The sequence below is a fragment of the Leuresthes tenuis genome, unplaced genomic scaffold (assembly GCF_036924035.1).
Source record: "Leuresthes tenuis unplaced genomic scaffold, fLeuTen1.0.hap1 SCAF_1, whole genome shotgun sequence".
In the NCBI taxonomy this organism is placed as follows: Eukaryota; Metazoa; Chordata; class Actinopteri; order Atheriniformes; family Atherinopsidae; genus Leuresthes; species Leuresthes tenuis.
Genome location: NW_027325355.1, coordinates 2,329,320 through 2,349,289, shown reverse-complemented (window position 1 = coordinate 2,349,289; position 19,970 = coordinate 2,329,320). Strand labels below are relative to the sequence as shown.

The window sequence follows — 19,970 nt, the reverse complement described above, 5'->3', positions numbered from 1 at the left end:
ATTATCTGGTTACATAGAGGAACTGTATGATTCCAGTACCTATATAATGCACATTTGTCAAAGACTTTGTTGCTTACGGCCACACCACCCTGAACATATCCGACCTTGTCCGATCTCGGAAGCCAAGCACGGTTGGGCCTGGTTAGTACTTGGATGGGAGACTGCTTTGGAATACCAGGTGCTGTAAGCTTTTTCTCTTCTCTCGACCACCTGCGTGTCTTTTGTTGCAAAGTCTGATCACCCTGTGACACATGAGGAAGTTGGTCATCTTCAGCTGCTGCTGCTTTGTTGGCAGACACGAAGTGATCTGAGAGTCTCAGTTTCAGCTGCAGAGAATTATCACATCAGGGAAGAAGATGTGCCCACTACAAGTCAGCCTTTCTCTGCAATTATCTGGTTACATAGAGGAACTGTATGATTCCAGTACCTATATAATGCACATTTGTCACAGTTATGGTTACTTACGGCCACACCACCCTGAATATGCCCGACCTCATCTGATCTCGGAAGCCAAGCAGGTTTGGACCTGGTTAGTACTTGGATGGTAGACTGTCTGGGAATACCAGGTGCTGTAAGCTTTTTCTCTTCTCTCTACCACCTGCATGTCTTTTGTTGAAACGTCTGATCACCCTGTGACACATGAGGAAGTTGGTCATCTTCAGCTGCTGCTGCTTTGTTGGCAGACACAAAGTGATCTGAGAGTCTCAGTTTCAGCTGCAGAGAATAATCACATCAGGGAAGAAGATGTGCCCACTACAAGTTAGCCTTTCTCGGCAATTATCTGGTTACATAGAGGAACTGTATTATTCCAGTACCTATATAATGCACATTTGTCACAGACATTGTTGCTTACGGACACACCACCCTGAACATGCCCGACCTCGTCTGATCTTGGAAGCCAAGCAGGGTTGGTCCTTGTTAGTACTTGAATGGGAGACAGCTTGGGAATACCAGGTGCTGTAAGCTTTTTCTCTTCTCTCAACCACCTGCATGTCTTTTGTTGCAACGTCTGATCACCCTGTGACACATGAGGAAGTTGGTCATCTTCAGCTGCTGCTGCTTTGTTGGCAGACATGAAGTGATCTGAGAGTCTCAGTTTCAGTTGCAGAGAATGATCACATCAGAGAAGATGATTTACCCGCTACACATCAGCCTTTCTCGGCAATTATCTGGTTGCATAGAGGAACCGTATGATTCCAGTACCTATATAATGCACATTTGTCAGAGACATTGCTGCTTACGGCCACACCACCCGGAACATGCCTGACCTCGTCTGATCTCGGAAGCCAAGCAGGGTTGGGCCTGGTTAGTACTTGGATGGGAGACCACTTGGGAATACCAGGTGCTGTAAATTTTTTCTCTTCTCTCTACCACCTGCATGTCTTTTGTTGCAACGTCTGATCACCCTGTGACACATGAGGAAGTTGGTCATCTTCAGCTGCTGCTGCTTTGTTGGCAGACATGAAGTGATCTGAGAGTCTCAGTTTCAGTTGCAGAGAATGATCACATCAGAGAAGATGATTTACCCGCTACACATCAGCCTTTCTCGGCAATTATCTGGTTGCATAGAGGAACCGTATGATTCCAGTACCTATATAATGCACATTTGTCAGAGACATTGCTGCTTACGGCCACACCACCCGGAACATGCCTGACCTCGTCTGATCTCGGAAGCCAAGCAGGGTTGGGCCTGGTTAGTACTTGGATGGGAGACCACTTGGGAATACCAGGTGCTGTAAATTTTTTCTCTTCTCTCTACCACCTGCTTGTCTTTTGTTGCAACGTCTGATCACCCTGTGACACATGAGGAAGTTGGTCATCTTCAGCTGCTGCTGCTTTGTTGGCAGACATGAAGTGATCTGAGAGTCTCAGTTTCAGCTGCAGAGAATAATCACATCAGGGAAGAAGATGTGCCCACTACAAGTTAGCCTTTCTTGGCAATTATCTGGTTGCATAGAGGAACCGTATGATTCCAGTACCTATATAATGCACATTTGTCACAGACATTGTTACTTACGGCCACACCACCCTGAATATGCCCGACCTCGTCTGATCTCAGAACCCAAGCAGGGTTGCGCCTGGTTAGTACTTGGATGGGAGACCACTTTGGAATACCAGGTGCTGTAAATTTTTTCTCTTCTCTCTACCACCTGCATGTCTTTTGTTGCAATGTCTGATCGCCCTGTGACACATGAGGAAGTTGGTCATCTTCAGCTGCTGCTGCTTTGTTGGCAGACACGAAGTGATATGAGAGTCTCAGTTTCAGCTGGAGAGAATAATCACGTCAGGGAAGATGTTTCCACTACTTATCAGCCTTTCTTGGCAATTATCTGGTTGCATAGAGGAACCGTATGATTCCAGTACCTATACAGTTTATATTTGTCACAGACATTGTTGCTTACGGCCACACCACCCTGAATATGCCCGACCTCGTCTGATCTTGGAAGCCAAGGAGGGTTGGGCCTGGTTAGTACTTGGATGGGAGACCGCTTGGGAATACCAGGTGCTGTAAATTTTTTCTCTTCTCTCTACCACCTGCATGTCTTTTGTTGCAATGTCTGATCGCCCTGTGACACATGAGGAAGTTGGTCATCTTCAGCTGCTGCTGCTTTGTTGGCAGACACGAAGTGATATGAGAGTCTCAGTTTCAGCTGGAGAGAATAATCACGTCAGGGAAGATGTTTCCACTACTTATCAGCCTTTCTTGGCAATTATCTGGTTGCATAGAGGAACCGTATGATTCCAGTACCTATACAGTTTATATTTGTCACAGACATTGTTGCTTACGGCCACACCACCCTGAATATGCCCGACCTCGTCTGATCTTGGAAGCCAAGCAGGGTTGGGCCTGGTTAGTACTTGGATGGGAGACTGCTTGGCAATACCAGGTGCTGTAAGCTTTTTCTCTTCTCTCAACCACCTGCATGTCTTTTGTTGCAACGTCTGATCACCCTGTGACACATGAGGAAGTTGGTCATCTTCAGCTGCTGCTGCTTTGTTGGCAGACACGAAGTGATCTGAGAGTCTCAGTTTCAGCTGCAGAGAATTATCACATCAGGGAAGAAGATGTGCCCACTACAAGTCAGCCTTTCTCTGCAATTATCTGGTTACATAGAGGAACTGTATGATTCCAGTACCTATATAATGCACATTTGTCACAGTTATGGTTACTTACGGCCACACCACCCTGAATATGCCCGACCTCATCTGATCTCGGAAGCCAAGCAGGTTTGGACCTGGTTAGTACTTGGATGGTAGACTGTCTGGGAATACCAGGTGCTGTAAGCTTTTTCTCTTCTCTCTACCACCTGCATGTCTTTTGTTGAAACGTCTGATCACCCTGTGACACATGAGGAAGTTGGTCATCTTCAGCTGCTGCTGCTTTGTTGGCAGACACAAAGTGATCTGAGAGTCTCAGTTTCAGCTGCAGAGAATAATCACATCAGGGAAGAAGATGTGCCCACTACAAGTTAGCCTTTCTCGGCAATTATCTGGTTACATAGAGGAACTGTATTATTCCAGTACCTATATAATGCACATTTGTCACAGACATTGTTGCTTACGGACACACCACCCTGAACATGCCCGACCTCGTCTGATCTTGGAAGCCAAGCAGGGTTGGTCCTTGTTAGTACTTGAATGGGAGACAGCTTGGGAATACCAGGTGCTGTAAGCTTTTTCTCTTCTCTCAACCACCTGCATGTCTTTTGTTGCAACGTCTGATCACCCTGTGACACATGAGGAAGTTGGTCATCTTCAGCTGCTGCTGCTTTGTTGGCAGACATGAAGTGATCTGAGAGTCTCAGTTTCAGTCGCAGAGAATGATCACATCAGAGAAGATGATTTACCCGCTACACATCAGCCTTTCTCGGCAATTATCTGGTTGCATAGAGGAACCGTATGATTCCAGTACCTATATAATGCACATTTGTCAGAGACATTGCTGCTTACGGCCACACCACCCGGAACATGCCTGACCTCGTCTGATCTCGGAAGCCAAGCAGGGTTGGGCCTGGTTAGTACTTGGATGGGAGACCACTTGGGAATACCAGGTGCTGTAAATTTTTTCTCTTCTCTCTACCACCTGCTTGTCTTTTGTTGCAACGTCTGATCACCCTGTGACACATGAGGAAGTTGGTCATCTTCAGCTGCTGCTGCTTTGTTGGCAGACATGAAGTGATCTGAGAGTCTCAGTTTCAGCTGCAGAGAATAATCACATCAGGGAAGAAGATGTGCCCACTACAAGTTAGCCTTTCTTGGCAATTATCTGGTTGCATAGAGGAACCGTATGATTCCAGTACCTATATAATGCACATTTGTCACAGACATTGTTACTTACGGCCACACCACCCTGAATATGCCCGACCTCGTCTGATCTCAGAACCCAAGCAGGGTTGGGCCTGGTTAGTACTTGGATGGGAGACCACTTTGGAATACCAGGTGCTGTAAATTTTTTCTCTTCTCTCTACCACCTGCATGTCTTTTGTTGCAATGTCTGATCGCCCTGTGACACATGAGGAAGTTGGTCATCTTCAGCTGCTGCTGCTTTGTTGGCAGACACGAAGTGATATGAGAGTCTCAGTTTCAGCTGGAGAGAATAATCACGTCAGGGAAGATGTTTCCACTACTTATCAGCCTTTCTTGGCAATTATCTGGTTGCATAGAGGAACCGTATGATTCCAGTACCTATACAGTTTATATTTGTCACAGACATTGTTGCTTACGGCCACACCACCCTGAATATGCCCGACCTCGTCTGATCTTGGAAGCCAAGGAGGGTTGGGCCTGGTTAGTACTTGGATGGGAGACCGCTTGGGAATACCAGGTGCTGTAAATTTTTTCTCTTCTCTCTACCACCTGCATGTCTTTTGTTGCAATGTCTGATCGCCCTGTGACACATGAGGAAGTTGGTCATCTTCAGCTGCTGCTGCTTTGTTGGCAGACACGAAGTGATATGAGAGTCTCAGTTTCAGCTGGAGAGAATAATCACGTCAGGGAAGATGTTTCCACTACTTATCAGCCTTTCTTGGCAATTATCTGGTTGCATAGAGGAACCGTATGATTCCAGTACCTATACAGTTTATATTTGTCACAGACATTGTTGCTTACGGCCACACCACCCTGAATATGCCCGACCTCGTCTGATCTTGGAAGCCAAGCAGGGTTGGGCCTGGTTAGTACTTGGATGGGAGACTGCTTGGGAATACCAGGTGCTGTAAGCTTTTTCTCTTCTCTCAACCACCTGCATGTCTTTTGTTGCAACGTCTGATCACCCTGTGACACATGAGGAAGTTGGTCATCTTCAGCTGCTGCTGCTTTGTTGGCAGACACGAAGTGATCTGAGAGTCTCAGTTTCAGCTGCAGAGAATAATCACATCAGGGAAGAAGATGTGCCCACTACAAGTTAGCCTTTCTTGGCAATTATCTGGTTGCATAGAGGAACCGTATGATTCCAGTACCTATATAATGCACATTTGTCACGGACATTGTTACTTACGGCCACACCACCCTGAATATGCCCGACCTCGTCTGATCTCAGAACCCAAGCAGGGTTGGGCCTTGTTAGTACTTGAATGGGAGACTGCTTGGGAATACCAGGTGCTGTAAATTTTTTCTCTTCTCTCTACCACCTGCATGTCTTTTGTTGCAATGTCTGATCGCCCTGTGACACATGAGGAAGTTGGTCATCTTCAGCTGCTGCTGCTTTGTTGGCAGACACGAAGTGATATGAGAGTCTCAGTTTCAGCTGGAGAGAATAATCACGTCAGGGAAGATGTTTCCACTACTTATCAGCCTTTCTTGGCAATTATCTGGTTGCATAGAGGAACCGTATGATTCCAGTACCTATACAGTTTATATTTGTCACAGACATTGTTGCTTATGGCCACACCACCCTGAATATGCCCGACCTCGTCTGATCTTGGAAGCCAAGCAGGGTTGGGCCTGGTTAGTACTTGGATGGGAGACCGCTTGGGAATACCAGGTGCTGTAAGCTTTTTCTCTTCTCTCAACCACCTGCATGTCTTTTGTTGCAACGTCTGATCACCCTGTGACACATGAGGAAGTTGGTCATCTTCAGCTGCTGCTGCTTTGTTGGCAGACACGAAGTGATCTTAGAGTCTCATTTTCAGCTGGAGAAAATTATCACGTCAGGGAACAAGATGTGCCCACTACATATCAGCCTTTCTCGGCAATTATCTTGTTACATAGAGGAACCATATGATTCCATATCCTATATAATGCACATTTGTCACAGAGATTGTTGCTTACGGCCAAACCACCCTGAATATGTCTGACCTCGTCTGCTCTCAGAAGCCAAGGAGGGTTGGGCCTGGTTAGTACTTGGATGAGAGACCGCTTGGGAATACCAGATGCTGTAAGCTTTTTCTCTTCTCTCTACCACCTGCATGTCTTTTGTTGCAACGTCTGATCACCCTGTGACACATGAGGAAGTTGGTCATCTTCAGCTGCTGCTGCTTTGTTGGCAGACACAAAGTGATCTGAGAGTCTCAGTTTCAGCTGCAGAGAATAATCACGTCAGGGAAGAAGATGTGCCCAGTACACATCAGCCTTTCTCGGAAATTAACTGGTTGCATAGAGGAACCGTATGATTCCAGTACCTATATAATGCACATTTGTCAGAGACATTGTTGCTTACGGCCACACCACCCTGAACATGCCCGACCTCGTCTGATCTCGGAAGCCAAGGAGGGTTGGGCCTGGTTAGTACTTGGATGGAAGACCTCTTGGGAATACCAGGTGCTTTAAGCTTTTTCTCTTCTCTCTACCACCTGTATGTCTTTTGTTGCAACGTCTGATCACCCTATGACACATGAGGAAGTTGGTCATCTTCAGCAGCTGCTGCTGCTTTGTTGGCAGACACGAAGTGATCTGAGAGTCTCAGTTTAAGCTGCAGAGAATGATCACATCAGGGAAGAAGATGTGCCCATAACAAGTGAGCCTTTCTCGGAAATTATCTGGTTACATAGAGGAAGTGTATGATTACAGTACTTATATAATGCACATTTGTCACAGAAATTGTTCCTTACGGCCACACCACCCTGAATATGCCCGACCTCGTCTGATCTCGGAAGCCAAGGAGGGTTGGGCCTGGTTAGTACTTCAATGGGAGACTGCTTGGGAATACCAGGTGCTGTAAGCTTTTTCTCTTCTCTCTACCACCTGTATGTCTTTTGTTGCAACGTCTGATCACCCTATGACACATGAGGAAGTTGGTCATCTTCAGCAGCTGCTGCTGCTTTGTTGGCAGACACAAAGTGATCTGAGAGTCTCAGTTTAAGCTGCAGAGAATGATCACATCAGGGAAGAAGATGTGCCCATAACAAGTGAGCCTTTCTCGGAAATTATCTGGTTACATAGAGGAAGTGTATGATTACAGTACTTATATAATGCACATTTGTCACAGAAATTGTTCCTTACGGCCACACCACCCTAAATATGCCCGACCTCGTCTGATCTCGGAAGCCAAGGAGGGTTGGGCCTGGTTAGTACTTCAATGGGAGACTGCTTGGGAATACCAGGTGCTGTAAGCGTTTTCTCTTCTCTCTACAACCTGCATGTCTTTTGTTGCAACGTCTGATCACCCTGTGACACATGAGGAAGTTGGTCATCTTCAGCTGCTGCTGCTTTGTTGGAAGACACGAAGTGATCTGAGAGTCTCAGTTTCAGCTGTAGAGAATAATCACATCAGGGAAGAAGATGTGCCCACTACAAGTTAGCCTTTCTTGGCAATTATCTGGTTGCATAGAGGAACCGTATGATTCCAGTACCTCTATAATGCACATTTGTCAAAGACATTGTTACTTACGGCCACACCACCCTGAATATGCCCAACCTCTTGTGATCTCGGAAGCCAAACAGGGTTGAACCTGCTTAGTACTTGGATGGGAGACTGCTTGGGAATACCAGGTGCTGTAAGCTTCTTCTCTTCTCTCTACCACCTGCATGTCTTTTGTTGCAACGTCTGATCACCCTGTGACACATGAGGAAGTTGGTCATCTTCAGCAGCTGCTGCTTTTTTGGCAGACACGAAGTGATCTGAGAGTCTCAGTTTCAGCTGTAGACAATAATCACATCAGGGAAGAAGATGTGCCCACTACAAGTTAGCCTTTCTTGGCAATTATCTGGTTGCATAGAGGAACCGTATGATTCCAGTACCTATATAATGCACATTTGTCACAGACATTGTTACTTACGGCCACACCACCCTGAATTTGCCCAACCTCGTGTGATCTCGGAAGCCAAACAGGGTTGAGCCTGCTTAGTACTTGGATGGGAGACTGCTTGGGAATACCAGGTGCTGTAAGCTTCTTCTCTTCTCTCTACCACCTGCATGTCTTTTGTTGCAACGTCTGATCACCCTGTGACACATGAGGAAGATGGTCATCTTCAGCTGCTGCTGCTTTGTTGGCAGACACGAAGTGATCTGAGAGTCTCAGTTTCAGTTGCAGAGAATGATCACATCAGAGAAGATGATTTGCCCGCTACACATAACCCTTTCTCGGCAATTGTCTGGTTGCATAGAGGAACCGTATGATTCCAGTACCTATATAATGCACATTTGTCAGAGACATTGTTGCTTACGGCCACACCACCCTGAATAAGCCCGACCTCGTCTGATCTCGGACGCCAAGCAGCGTTGTACCTGGTTAGTACTTGGATGGGAGACAGCTTGGGAATACCAGGTGCTGTAAGCTTTTTCTCTTCTCTCTACCACCTGCATGTCTTTTGTTGCAACGTCTGATCACCCTGTGACACGTGAAGAAGTTGGTCATCTTCAGCTGCTGCTGCTTTGTTGGAAGACACGAAGTGATCTGAGAGTCTCAGTTTCAGCTGAAGAGAATAATCACGTCAGGGAAGAAGATGTGCCCACTACACATCAGCCGTTCTCATCAATTATCTGGTTACATAGAGGAACCGTATGATTCCTGTACTTATATAATGCACATTTGTCACAGACATTGTTACTTACGGCCACACCACCCTGAATTTGCCTGACCTCGTCTGATCTCGGAAGCCAAGCAGTGTTGGGCCTGTTTAGTAGTTGGGTGGGAGACCGCTTGGGAATACCAGGTGCTGTAAGCTTTTTCTCTTCTCTCTACCACCTGCATGTGTTTTGTTGCAACGTCTGATCACCCTGTGACACATGAGGAAGTTGGTCATCTTCAGCTGCTGCTGCTTTGTTGGCAGACACGAAGTGATCTGAGAGTCTCAGTTTCAGCTGAAGAGAATGATCACATCAGAGAAGATGATATGCCCACTACACATCAGCCTTTCTCGGCAATTATCTGGTTTCATAGAGGAAGTGTATGATTCCAGTACCTATATAATTCACATTTGTAACAAATATTGTTGCTTACCGCCACACCACCCTGAATAAGCCCCACCTTGTCTTAACCTGGAAGCCAAGCAGGGTTGGGACTGGTTTGTACTTCAATGGGAGACTGCTTGGGAATACCAGGTGCTGTAAGCTTTTTCTCTTCTCTCTACCACCTGCATGTCTTTTGTTGCAACATCTGATCACCCTGTGACACATGAGGAAGTTTGTCATCTTCAGCTTCTGCTACTTTGTTGGCAGACACGAAGTGATCTGAGAGTCTCAGTTTCAACTGAAGAGAATAATAACGTCAGGGAACAAGATGTGCCCACTACACATCAGCCTTTCTCGGCAATTATCTGGTTACATAGAGGAACTGTATGATTCCAGTACCTATATAATGCACATTTGTCACAGACATTGTTGCTTACGGCCACACCACCCTCAATATGCCTGACCTCGTCTGATCTCGGAAGCCAAGCACGGTTGGCCTGGTTAGTACTTGGGTGGGAGACTGCTTGGGAATACCAGGTGCTGTAAGCTTTATCTCTTCTCTGGACCACCTGAATGTCTTTTGTTGCAACGTCTGATCACCCTGTGACACATGAGGAAGTTAGTCATCTTCAGCTTCTGCTGCTTTGTTGGCAGACACGAATTGATCTGAGAGTCTCAGTTTCAGCTGCAGAGAATAATCACGTCAGGGAAGAAGATGTGCCCACTACACATAAGCCTTTCTCTGCAATTATCTGGTTACATAGAGGAACCGTATGATTCCAGTACCTATATAATGCACATTTGTCACAGACATTGTCGCTTACGGCCACACCACCCTGAACATGCCTGACCTCGTCTGATCTCGGAAGCCAAGCACGGTTGGCCTGGTTAGTACTTGGGTGGGAGACTGCTTGGGAATACCAGGTGCTGTAAGCTTTATCTCTTCTCTGGACCACCCGAATGTCTTTTGTTGCAACGTCTGATCACCCTGTGACACATGAGGAAGTTGGTCATCTTCAGCTGCTGCTGCTTTGTTGGCAGACACGAAGTGATCTGAGAGTCTCAGTTTCAGCTGCAGAGAATTATCACATCAGGGAAGAAGATGTGCCCACTACACATCAGCCGTTCTCATCAATTATCTGGTTACATAGAGGAACCGTATGATTCCTGTACTTATATAATGCACATTTGTCACAGACATTGTTGCTTACGGCCACACCACCCTGAACATGCCTGACCTCGTCTGATCTCGGAAGCCAAGCACGGTTGGCCTGGTTAGTACTTGGGTGGGAGACTGCTTGGGAATACCAGGTGCTGTAAGCTTTTTCTCTTCTCTCAACCACCTGCATGTCTTTTGTTGCAACGTCTGATCACCCTGTGACACATGAGGAAGTTGGTCATCTTCAGCTGCTGCTGCTTTGTTGGCAGACACGAAGTGATCTGAGAGTCTCAGTTTCAGCTGCAGAGAATAATCACATCAGGGAAGAAGATGTGCCCACTACAAGTTAGCCTTTCTTGGCAATTATCTGGTTGCATAGAGGAACCGTATGATTCCAGTACCTATATAATGCACATTTGTCACGGACATTGTTACTTACGGCCACACCACCCTGAATATGCCCGACCTCGTCTGATCTCAGAACCCAAGCAGGGTTGGGCCTTGTTAGTACTTGAATGGGAGACTGCTTGGGAATACCAGGTGCTGTAAATTTTTTCTCTTCTCTCTACCACCTGCATGTCTTTTGTTGCAATGTCTGATCGCCCTGTGACACATGAGGAAGTTGGTCATCTTCAGCTGCTGCTGCTTTGTTGGCAGACACGAAGTGATATGAGAGTCTCAGTTTCAGCTGGAGAGAATAATCACGTCAGGGAAGATGTTTCCACTACTTATCAGCCTTTCTTGGCAATTATCTGGTTGCATAGAGGAACCGTATGATTCCAGTACCTATACAGTTTATATTTGTCACAGACATTGTTGCTTATGGCCACACCACCCTGAATATGCCCGACCTCGTCTGATCTTGGAAGCCAAGCAGGGTTGGGCCTGGTTAGTACTTGGATGGGAGACCGCTTGGGAATACCAGGTGCTGTAAGCTTTTTCTCTTCTCTCAACCACCTGCATGTCTTTTGTTGCAACGTCTGATCACCCTGTGACACATGAGGAAGTTGGTCATCTTCAGCTGCTGCTGCTTTGTTGGCAGACACGAAGTGATCTTAGAGTCTCATTTTCAGCTGGAGAAAATTATCACGTCAGGGAACAAGATGTGCCCACTACATATCAGCCTTTCTCGGCAATTATCTTGTTACATAGAGGAACCATATGATTCCATTGCCTATATAATGCACATTTGTCACAGAGATTGTTGCTTACGGCCAAACCACCCTGAATATGTCTGACCTCGTCTGCTCTCAGAAGCCAAGGAGGGTTGGGCCTGGTTAGTACTTGGATGAGAGACCGCTTGGGAATACCAGATGCTGTAAGCTTTTTCTCTTCTCTCTACCACCTGCATGTCTTTTGTTGCAACGTCTGATCACCCTGTGACACATGAGGAAGTTGGTCATCTTCAGCTGCTGCTGCTTTGTTGGCAGACACAAAGTGATCTGAGAGTCTCAGTTTCAGCTGCAGAGAATAATCACGTCAGGGAAGAAGATGTGCCCAGTACACATCAGCCTTTCTCGGAAATTAACTGGTTGCATAGAGGAACCGTATGATTCCAGTACCTATATAATGCACATTTGTCAGAGACATTGTTGCTTACGGCCACACCACCCTGAACATGCCCGACCTCGTCTGATCTCGGAAGCCAAGGAGGGTTGGGCCTGGTTAGTACTTGGATGGAAGACCTCTTGGGAATACCAGGTGCTTTAAGCTTTTTCTCTTCTCTCTACCACCTGTATGTCTTTTGTTGCAACGTCTGATCACCCTATGACACATGAGGAAGTTGGTCATCTTCAGCAGCTGCTGCTGCTTTGTTGGCAGACACGAAGTGATCTGAGAGTCTCAGTTTAAGCTGCAGAGAATGATCACATCAGGGAAGAAGATGTGCCCATAACAAGTGAGCCTTTCTCGGAAATTATCTGGTTACATAGAGGAAGTGTATGATTACAGTAGTTATATAATGCACATTTGTCACAGAAATTGTTCCTTACGGCCACACCACCCTGAATATGCCCGACCTCGTCTGATCTCGGAAGCCAAGGAGGGTTGGGCCTGGTTAGTACTTCAATGGGAGACTGCTTGGGAATACCAGGTGCTGTAAGCGTTTTCTCTTCTCTCTACAACCTGCATGTCTTTTGTTGCAACGTCTGATCACCCTGTGACACATGAGGAAGTTGGTCATCTTCAGCTGCTGCTGCTTTGTTGGAAGACACGAAGTGATCTGAGAGTCTCAGTTTCAGCTGTAGAGAATAATCACATCAGGGAAGAAGATGTGCCCACTACAAGTTAGCCTTTCTTGGCAATTATCTGGTTGCATAGAGGAACCGTATGATTCCAGTACCTCTATAATGCACATTTGTCACAGACATTGTTACTTACGGCCACACCACCCTGAATATGCCCAACCTCTTGTGATCTCGGAAGCCAAACAGGGTTGAACCTGCTTAGTACTTGGATGGGAGACTGCTTGGGAATACCAGGTGCTGTAAGCTTCTTCTCTTCTCTCTACCACCTGCATGTCTTTTGTTGCAACGTCTGATCACCCTGTGACACATGAGGAAGTTGGTCATCTTCAGCAGCTGCTGCTTTTTTGGCAGACACGAAGTGATCTGAGAGTCTCAGTTTCAGCTGTAGACAATAATCACATCAGGGAAGAAGATGTGCCCACTACAAGTTAGCCTTTCTTGGCAATTATCTGGTTGCATAGAGGAACCGTATGATTCCAGTACCTATATAATGCACATTTGTCACAGACATTGTTACTTACGGCCACACCACCCTGAATTTGCCCAACCTCGTGTGATCTCGGAAGCCAAACAGGGTTGAGCCTGCTTAGTACTTGGATGGGAGACTGCTTGGGAATACCAGGTGCTGTAAGCTTCTTCTCTTCTCTCTACCACCTGCATGTCTTTTGTTGCAACGTCTGATCACCCTGTGACACATGAGGAAGATGGTCATCTTCAGCTGCTGCTGCTTTGTTGGCAGACACGAAGTGATCTGAGAGTCTCAGTTTAAGTTGCAGAGAATGATCACATCAGAGAAGATGATTTGCCCGCTACACATAACCCTTTCTCGGCAATTGTCTGGTTGCATAGAGGAACCGTATGATTCCAGTACCTATATAATGCACATTTGTCAGAGACATTGTTGCTTACGGCCACACCACCCTGAATAAGCCCGACCTCGTCTGATCTCGGACGCCAAGCAGCGTTGTACCTGGTTAGTACTTGGATGGGAGACAGCTTGGGAATACCAGGTGCTGTAAGCTTTTTCTCTTCTCTCTACCACCTGCATGTCTTTTGTTGCAACGTCTGATCACCCTGTGACACGTGAAGAAGTTGGTCATCTTCAGCTGCTGCTGCTTTGTTGGAAGACACGAAGTGATCTGAGAGTCTCAGTTTCAGCTGAAGAGAATAATCACGTCAGGGAAGAAGATGTGCCCACTACACATCAGCCGTTCTCATCAATTATCTGGTTACATAGAGGAACCGTATGATTCCTGTACTTATATAATGCACATTTGTCACAGACATTGTTACTTACGGCCACACCACCCTGAATTTGCCTGACCTCGTCTGATCTCGGAAGCCAAGCAGTGTTGGGCCTGTTTAGTAGTTGGGTGGGAGACCGCTTGGGAATACCAGGTGCTGTAAGCTTTTTCTCTTCTCTCTACCACCTGCATGTGTTTTGTTGCAACGTCTGATCACCCTGTGACACATGAGGAAGTTGGTCATCTTCAGCTGCTGCTGCTTTGTTGGCAGACACGAAGTGATCTGAGAGTCTCAGTTTCAGCTGAAGAGAATGATCACATCAGAGAAGATGATATGCCCACTACACATCAGCCTTTCTCGGCAATTATCTGGTTTCATAGAGGAAGTGTATGATTCCAGTACCTATATAATTCACATTTGTAACAAATATTGTTGCTTACCGCCACACCACCCTGAATAAGCCCCACCTTGTCTTAACCTGGAAGCCAAGCAGGGTTGGGACTGGTTTGTACTTCAATGGGAGACTGCTTGGGAATACCAGGTGCTGTAAGCTTTTTCTCTTCTCTCTACCACCTGCATGTCTTTTGTTGCAACATCTGATCACCCTGTGACACATGAGGAAGTTTGTCATCTTCAGCTTCTGCTACTTTGTTGGCAGACACGAAGTGATCTGAGAGTCTCAGTTTCAACTGAAGAGAATAATAACATCAGGGAACAAGATGTGCCCACTACACATCAGCCTTTCTCGGCAATTATCTGGTTACATAGAGGAACTGTATGATTCCAGTACCTATATAATGCACATTTGTCACAGACATTGTTGCTTACGGCCACACCACCCTCAATATGCCTGACCTCGTCTGATCTCGGAAGCCAAGCACGGTTGGCCTGGTTAGTACTTGGGTGGGAGACTGCTTGGGAATACCAGGTGCTGTAAGCTTTATCTCTTCTCTGGACCACCTGAATGTCTTTTGTTGCAACGTCTGATCACCCTGTGACACATGAGGAAGTTAGTCATCTTCAGCTTCTGCTGCTTTGTTGGCAGACACGAATTGATCTGAGAGTCTCAGTTTCAGCTGCAGAGAATAATCACGTCAGGGAAGAAGATGTGCCCACTACACATAAGCCTTTCTCTGCAATTATCTGGTTACATAGAGGAACCGTATGATTCCAGTACCTATATAATGCACATTTGTCACAGACATTGTCGCTTACGGCCACACCACCCTGAACATGCCTGACCTCGTCTGATCTCGGAAGCCAAGCACGGTTGGCCTGGTTAGTACTTGGGTGGGAGACTGCTTGGGAATACCAGGTGCTGTAAGCTTTATCTCTTCTCTGGACCACCCGAATGTCTTTTGTTGCAACGTCTGATCACCCTGTGACACATGAGGAAGTTGGTCATCTTCAGCTTCTGCTGCTTTGTTGGCAGACACGAAGTGATCTGAGAGTCTCAGTTTCAGCTGCAGAGAATAATCACGTCAGGGAAGAAGATGTGCCCACTACACATAAGCCTTTCTCTGCAATTATCTGGTTACATAGAGGAACCGTATGATTCCAGTACCTATATAATGCACATTTGTCACAGAGATTGTCGCTTACGGCCACACCACCCTGAATATAATATGCCCGACCTCATCCGATCTCGGAAGCCAAGCGGGGTTGTGCCTGGTTAGTATTTGGGTGGGAGACTGCTTGGGAATACCAGGTGCTGTAAGCTTTTTCTCTTCTCTCTACCACCTGCATGTCTTTTGTTGCAACTTCTGATCACCCTGTGACACATGAGGAAGTTGGTCATCTTCAGCTGCTGCTGCTTTGTTGGCAGACACGAAGTGATCTGAGAGTCTCAGTTTCAGCTGCAGAGAATAATCACATCAGGGAAGAAGATGTGCCCACTACAAGTCAGCCTTTCTCGGCAATTATCTGGTTACATAGAGGAACCGTATGATTCCAGTACCTATATAATGCACATTTGTCACAGACCATGTTGCTTACGGCCACACCACCCTGAACATGTCTGATCTCGGAAGCCAAGGAGGGTTGGGCCTGGTTAGTACTTAAATGGGAGACCGCTTGGGAATACCAGGAGCTGTAAGCTTTTTGTCTTCTCTCGACCACCTGCATGTCTTTTGTTGCAACGTCTGATCCCCCTGTGACACATGAGGAAGTTGGTCATCTTCAGCTGCTGCTGCTTTGTTGGCAGACACGAAGTGATCTGAGAGTCTCAGTTTAAGCTGCAGAGAATAATCACATCAGGGAAGAAGATGTGCCCATAACAAGTCAGCCTTTCTCATCAATTATCTGGTTACATAGAGGAACCGTATGATTCCAGTACCTATATAATGCACATTTGTCACAGAGATTGTCGCTTACGGCCACACCACCCTGAACATGCCTGACCTCGTCTGATCTCGGAAGCCAAGCACGGTTGGCCTGGTTAGTACTTGGGTCGGAGACTGCTTGGGAATACCAGGTGCTGTAAGCTTTATCTCTTCTCTGGACCACCTGAATGTCTTTTGTTGCAACGTCTGATCACCCTGTGACACATGAGGAAGTTGGTCATCTTCAGCTTCTGCTGCTTTGTTGGCAGACACGAAGTGATCTGAGAGTCTCAGTTTCAGCTGCAGAGAATAATCACGTCAGGGAAGAAGATGTGCCCACTACACATAAGCCTTTCTCTGCAATTATCTGGTTACATAGAGGAACCGTATGATTCCAGTACCTATATAATGCACATTTGTCACAGAGATTGTCGCTTACGGCCACACCACCCTGAATATAATATGCCCGACCTCGTCCGATCTCGGAAGCCAAGCGGGGTTGTGCCTGGTTAGTACTTGGGTGGGAGACTGCTTGGGAATACCAGGTGCTGTAAGCTTTTTCTCTTCTCTCTACCACCTGCATGTCTTTTGTTGCAACATCTGATCACCCTGTGACACATGAGGAAGTTTGTCATCTTCAGCTTCTGCTACTTTGTTGGCAGACACGAAGTGATCTGAGAGTCTCAGTTTCAACTGAAGAGAATAATAACGTCAGGGAACAAGATGTGCCCACTACACATCAGCCTTTCTCGGCAATTATCTGGTTACATAGAGGAACTGTATGATTCCAGTACCTATATAATGCACATTTGTCACAGACATTGTTGCTTACGGCCACACCACCCTCAATATGCCTGACCTCGTCTGATCTCGGAAGCCAAGCACGGTTGGCCTGGTTAGTACTTGGGTGGGAGACTGCTTGGGAATACCAGGTGCTGTAAGCTTTATCTCTTCTCTGGACCACCTGAATGTCTTTTGTTGCAACGTCTGATCACCCTGTGACACATGAGGAAGTTAGTCATCTTCAGCTTCTGCTGCTTTGTTGGCAGACACGAATTGATCTGAGAGTCTCAGTTTCAGCTGCAGAGAATAATCACGTCAGGGAAGAAGATGTGCCCACTACACATAAGCCTTTCTCTGCAATTATCTGGTTACATAGAGGAACCGTATGATTCCAGTACCTATATAATGCACATTTGTCACAGACATTGTCGCTTACGGCCACACCACCCTGAACATGCCTGACCTCGTCTGATCTCGGAAGCCAAGCACGGTTGGCCTGGTTAGTACTTGGGTGGGAGACTGCTTGGGAATACCAGGTGCTGTAAGCTTTATCTCTTCTCTGGACCACCCGAATGTCTTTTGTTGCAACGTCTGATCACCCTGTGACACATGAGGAAGTTGGTCATCTTCAGCTTCTGCTGCTTTGTTGGCAGACACGAAGTGATCTGAGAGTCTCAGTTTCAGCTGCAGAGAATAATCACGTCAGGGAAGAAGATGTGCCCACTACACATAAGCCTTTCTCTGCAATTATCTGGTTACATAGAGGAACCGTATGATTCCAGTACCTATATAATGCACATTTGTCACAGAGATTGTCGCTTACGGCCACACCACCCTGAATATAATATGCCCGACCTCATCCGATCTCGGAAGCCAAGCGGGGTTGTGCCTGGTTAGTATTTGGGTGGGAGACTGCTTGGGAATACCAGGTGCTGTAAGCTTTTTCTCTTCTCTCTACCACCTGCATGTCTTTTGTTGCAACTTCTGATCACCCTGTGACACATGAGGAAGTTGGTCATCTTCAGCTGCTGCTGCTTTGTTGGCAGACACGAAGTGATCTGAGAGTCTCAGTTTCAGCTGCAGAGAATAATCACATCAGGGAAGAAGATGTGCCCACTACAAGTCAGCCTTTCTCAGCAATTATCTGGTTACATAGAGGAACCGTATGATTCCAGTACCTATATAATGCACATTTGTCACAGACCATGTTGCTTACGGCCACACCACCCTGAACATGTCTGATCTCGGAAGCCAAGGAGGGTTGGGCCTGGTTAGTACTTAAATGGGAGACCGCTTGGGAATACCAGGAGCTGTAAGCTTTTTGTCTTCTCTCGACCACCTGCATGTCTTTTGTTGCAACGTCTGATCCCCCTGTGACACATGAGGAAGTTGGTCATCTTCAGCTGCTGCTGCTTTGTTGGCAGACACGAAGTGATCTGAGAGTCTCAGTTTAAGCTGCAGAGAATAATCACATCAGGGAAGAAGATGTGCCCATAACAAGTCAGCCTTTCTCATCAATTATCTGGTTACATAGAGGAACCGTATGATTCCAGTACCTATATAATGCACATTTGTCACAGAGATTGTCGCTTACGGCCACACCACCCTGAACATGCCTGACCTCGTCTGATCTCGGAAGCCAAGCACGGTTGGCCTGGTTAGTACTTGGGTCGGAGACTGCTTGGGAATACCAGGTGCTGTAAGCTTTATCTCTTCTCTGGACCACCTGAATGTCTTTTGTTGCAACGTCTGATCACCCTGTGACACATGAGGAAGTTGGTCATCTTCAGCTTCTGCTGCTTTGTTGGCAGACACGAAGTGATCTGAGAGTCTCAGTTTCAGCTGCAGAGAATAATCACGTCAGGGAAGAAGATGTGCCCACTACACATAAGCCTTTCTCTGCAATTATCTGGTTACATAGAGGAACCGTATGATTCCAGTACCTATATAATGCACATTTGTCACAGAGATTGTCGCTTACGGCCACACCACCCTGAATATAATATGCCCGACCTCGTCCGATCTCGGAAGCCAAGCGGGGTTGTGCCTGGTTAGTACTTGGGTGGGAGACTGCTTGGGAATACCAGGTGCTGTAAGCTTTTTCTCTTCTCTCTACCACCTGCATGTCTTTTGTTGCAACGTCTGATCACCCTGTGACACATGAGGAAGTTGGTCATCTTCAGCTGCTGCTGCTTTGTTGGCAGACACAAAGTGATCTGAGAGTCTCAGTTTCAGCTGCAGAGAATAATCACATCAGGCAAGAAGATGTGCCCACTACAAGTCAGCCTTTCTCGGCAATTATCTGGTTACATAGAGGAACCGTATGATTCCAGTACCTATATAATGCACATTTGTCACAGACCATGTTGCTTACGGGCCACACCACCCTGAACATGCCCGACCTCGTCTGATCTCGGAAGCCAAGGAGGGTTGGGCCTGGTTAGTACTTAAATGGGAGACCGCTTGGGAATACCAGGAGCTGTAAGCTTTTTGTCTTCTCTCGACCACCTGCATGTCTTTTGTTGCAACGTCTGATCCCCCTGTGACACATGAGGAAGTTGGTCATCTTCAGCTTCTGCTGCTTTGTTGGCAGACACGAAGTGATCTGAGAGTCTCAGTTTCAGCTGCAGAGAATAATCACATCAGGGAAGAAGATGTGCCCATAACAAGTCAGCCTTTCTCATCAATTATCTGGTTACATAGAGGAATTGTATGATTCCAGTACCTATATAATGCACATTTGTCACAGAAATTGTTCCTTACGGCTACACCACCCTGAATAAGCCCGACCTCGTCTGATCGCGTAAGCCAAGGAGGGTTGGGCCTGGTTAGTACTTTAATGGGAGACTGCTTGGGAATACCAGGTTCTGTAAGCGTTTTCTCTT

General features: G+C 46.6%; 3 non-coding genes and 46 pseudogenes across 3 annotated transcripts; all 49 read left to right on the top strand.

Annotated features, from left to right (window-relative positions):
- Positions 1-71: 71 nt before the first annotated feature.
- LOC140318511 (5S ribosomal RNA) lies at positions 72-190 on the top strand (annotated as a pseudogene).
- A 269-nt stretch (positions 191-459) lies between these two features.
- On the top strand, positions 460-578 carry LOC140319467 (5S ribosomal RNA; annotated as a pseudogene).
- Positions 579-847: 269 nt separating this feature from the next.
- Positions 848-966, top strand: LOC140295738 (5S ribosomal RNA; annotated as a pseudogene).
- Positions 967-1,235: 269 nt separating this feature from the next.
- On the top strand, positions 1,236-1,354 carry LOC140300902 (5S ribosomal RNA; annotated as a pseudogene).
- A 269-nt stretch (positions 1,355-1,623) lies between these two features.
- LOC140300901 (5S ribosomal RNA) lies at positions 1,624-1,742 on the top strand (annotated as a pseudogene).
- A 269-nt stretch (positions 1,743-2,011) lies between these two features.
- LOC140291194 (5S ribosomal RNA) lies at positions 2,012-2,130 on the top strand (annotated as a pseudogene).
- Positions 2,131-2,396: 266 nt separating this feature from the next.
- LOC140310671 (5S ribosomal RNA) lies at positions 2,397-2,515 on the top strand (annotated as a pseudogene).
- A 266-nt stretch (positions 2,516-2,781) lies between these two features.
- LOC140304609 (5S ribosomal RNA) lies at positions 2,782-2,900 on the top strand (annotated as a pseudogene).
- Positions 2,901-3,169: 269 nt separating this feature from the next.
- Positions 3,170-3,288, top strand: LOC140319462 (5S ribosomal RNA; annotated as a pseudogene).
- Positions 3,289-3,557: 269 nt separating this feature from the next.
- Positions 3,558-3,676, top strand: LOC140295737 (5S ribosomal RNA; annotated as a pseudogene).
- Positions 3,677-3,945: 269 nt separating this feature from the next.
- On the top strand, positions 3,946-4,064 carry LOC140300899 (5S ribosomal RNA; annotated as a pseudogene).
- A 269-nt stretch (positions 4,065-4,333) lies between these two features.
- On the top strand, positions 4,334-4,452 carry LOC140312467 (5S ribosomal RNA; annotated as a pseudogene).
- A 266-nt stretch (positions 4,453-4,718) lies between these two features.
- On the top strand, positions 4,719-4,837 carry LOC140310660 (5S ribosomal RNA; annotated as a pseudogene).
- A 266-nt stretch (positions 4,838-5,103) lies between these two features.
- On the top strand, positions 5,104-5,222 carry LOC140297657 (5S ribosomal RNA). Its single transcript, XR_011913373.1, has one exon. It is a non-coding gene; the product is annotated as a 5S ribosomal RNA (ribosomal RNA).
- Positions 5,223-5,491: 269 nt separating this feature from the next.
- LOC140292391 (5S ribosomal RNA) lies at positions 5,492-5,610 on the top strand (annotated as a pseudogene).
- A 266-nt stretch (positions 5,611-5,876) lies between these two features.
- LOC140293027 (5S ribosomal RNA) lies at positions 5,877-5,995 on the top strand. The gene has a single exon (XR_011912632.1). It is a non-coding gene; the product is annotated as a 5S ribosomal RNA (ribosomal RNA).
- Positions 5,996-6,264: 269 nt separating this feature from the next.
- Positions 6,265-6,383, top strand: LOC140291497 (5S ribosomal RNA; annotated as a pseudogene).
- Positions 6,384-6,652: 269 nt separating this feature from the next.
- Positions 6,653-6,771, top strand: LOC140306737 (5S ribosomal RNA; annotated as a pseudogene).
- A 272-nt stretch (positions 6,772-7,043) lies between these two features.
- Positions 7,044-7,162, top strand: LOC140317862 (5S ribosomal RNA; annotated as a pseudogene).
- A 272-nt stretch (positions 7,163-7,434) lies between these two features.
- LOC140272445 (5S ribosomal RNA) lies at positions 7,435-7,553 on the top strand (annotated as a pseudogene).
- A 269-nt stretch (positions 7,554-7,822) lies between these two features.
- On the top strand, positions 7,823-7,941 carry LOC140296547 (5S ribosomal RNA; annotated as a pseudogene).
- A 269-nt stretch (positions 7,942-8,210) lies between these two features.
- On the top strand, positions 8,211-8,329 carry LOC140295897 (5S ribosomal RNA; annotated as a pseudogene).
- A 269-nt stretch (positions 8,330-8,598) lies between these two features.
- Positions 8,599-8,717, top strand: LOC140294495 (5S ribosomal RNA; annotated as a pseudogene).
- A 269-nt stretch (positions 8,718-8,986) lies between these two features.
- LOC140286010 (5S ribosomal RNA) lies at positions 8,987-9,105 on the top strand (annotated as a pseudogene).
- Positions 9,106-9,762: 657 nt separating this feature from the next.
- Positions 9,763-9,880, top strand: LOC140293403 (5S ribosomal RNA; annotated as a pseudogene).
- A 269-nt stretch (positions 9,881-10,149) lies between these two features.
- Positions 10,150-10,267, top strand: LOC140289542 (5S ribosomal RNA; annotated as a pseudogene).
- Positions 10,268-10,536: 269 nt separating this feature from the next.
- LOC140289541 (5S ribosomal RNA) lies at positions 10,537-10,654 on the top strand (annotated as a pseudogene).
- Positions 10,655-10,923: 269 nt separating this feature from the next.
- LOC140292390 (5S ribosomal RNA) lies at positions 10,924-11,042 on the top strand (annotated as a pseudogene).
- Positions 11,043-11,308: 266 nt separating this feature from the next.
- LOC140293015 (5S ribosomal RNA) lies at positions 11,309-11,427 on the top strand. Its single transcript, XR_011912631.1, has one exon. It is a non-coding gene; the product is annotated as a 5S ribosomal RNA (ribosomal RNA).
- Positions 11,428-11,696: 269 nt separating this feature from the next.
- LOC140291495 (5S ribosomal RNA) lies at positions 11,697-11,815 on the top strand (annotated as a pseudogene).
- Positions 11,816-12,084: 269 nt separating this feature from the next.
- LOC140306730 (5S ribosomal RNA) lies at positions 12,085-12,203 on the top strand (annotated as a pseudogene).
- Positions 12,204-12,475: 272 nt separating this feature from the next.
- On the top strand, positions 12,476-12,594 carry LOC140277218 (5S ribosomal RNA; annotated as a pseudogene).
- Positions 12,595-12,863: 269 nt separating this feature from the next.
- Positions 12,864-12,982, top strand: LOC140296546 (5S ribosomal RNA; annotated as a pseudogene).
- A 269-nt stretch (positions 12,983-13,251) lies between these two features.
- LOC140295896 (5S ribosomal RNA) lies at positions 13,252-13,370 on the top strand (annotated as a pseudogene).
- A 269-nt stretch (positions 13,371-13,639) lies between these two features.
- LOC140294493 (5S ribosomal RNA) lies at positions 13,640-13,758 on the top strand (annotated as a pseudogene).
- A 269-nt stretch (positions 13,759-14,027) lies between these two features.
- On the top strand, positions 14,028-14,146 carry LOC140285988 (5S ribosomal RNA; annotated as a pseudogene).
- Positions 14,147-14,803: 657 nt separating this feature from the next.
- LOC140293402 (5S ribosomal RNA) lies at positions 14,804-14,921 on the top strand (annotated as a pseudogene).
- Positions 14,922-15,190: 269 nt separating this feature from the next.
- LOC140289540 (5S ribosomal RNA) lies at positions 15,191-15,308 on the top strand (annotated as a pseudogene).
- A 269-nt stretch (positions 15,309-15,577) lies between these two features.
- LOC140284722 (5S ribosomal RNA) lies at positions 15,578-15,701 on the top strand (annotated as a pseudogene).
- A 269-nt stretch (positions 15,702-15,970) lies between these two features.
- On the top strand, positions 15,971-16,079 carry LOC140296718 (5S ribosomal RNA; annotated as a pseudogene).
- A 269-nt stretch (positions 16,080-16,348) lies between these two features.
- On the top strand, positions 16,349-16,466 carry LOC140293566 (5S ribosomal RNA; annotated as a pseudogene).
- A 269-nt stretch (positions 16,467-16,735) lies between these two features.
- LOC140270818 (5S ribosomal RNA) lies at positions 16,736-16,859 on the top strand (annotated as a pseudogene).
- Positions 16,860-17,128: 269 nt separating this feature from the next.
- Positions 17,129-17,246, top strand: LOC140293400 (5S ribosomal RNA; annotated as a pseudogene).
- A 269-nt stretch (positions 17,247-17,515) lies between these two features.
- LOC140289539 (5S ribosomal RNA) lies at positions 17,516-17,633 on the top strand (annotated as a pseudogene).
- Positions 17,634-17,902: 269 nt separating this feature from the next.
- On the top strand, positions 17,903-18,026 carry LOC140284715 (5S ribosomal RNA; annotated as a pseudogene).
- A 269-nt stretch (positions 18,027-18,295) lies between these two features.
- Positions 18,296-18,404, top strand: LOC140296717 (5S ribosomal RNA; annotated as a pseudogene).
- A 269-nt stretch (positions 18,405-18,673) lies between these two features.
- LOC140293565 (5S ribosomal RNA) lies at positions 18,674-18,791 on the top strand (annotated as a pseudogene).
- A 269-nt stretch (positions 18,792-19,060) lies between these two features.
- LOC140270810 (5S ribosomal RNA) lies at positions 19,061-19,184 on the top strand (annotated as a pseudogene).
- Positions 19,185-19,453: 269 nt separating this feature from the next.
- Positions 19,454-19,573, top strand: LOC140278555 (5S ribosomal RNA; annotated as a pseudogene).
- Positions 19,574-19,970: the final 397 nt, after the last annotated feature.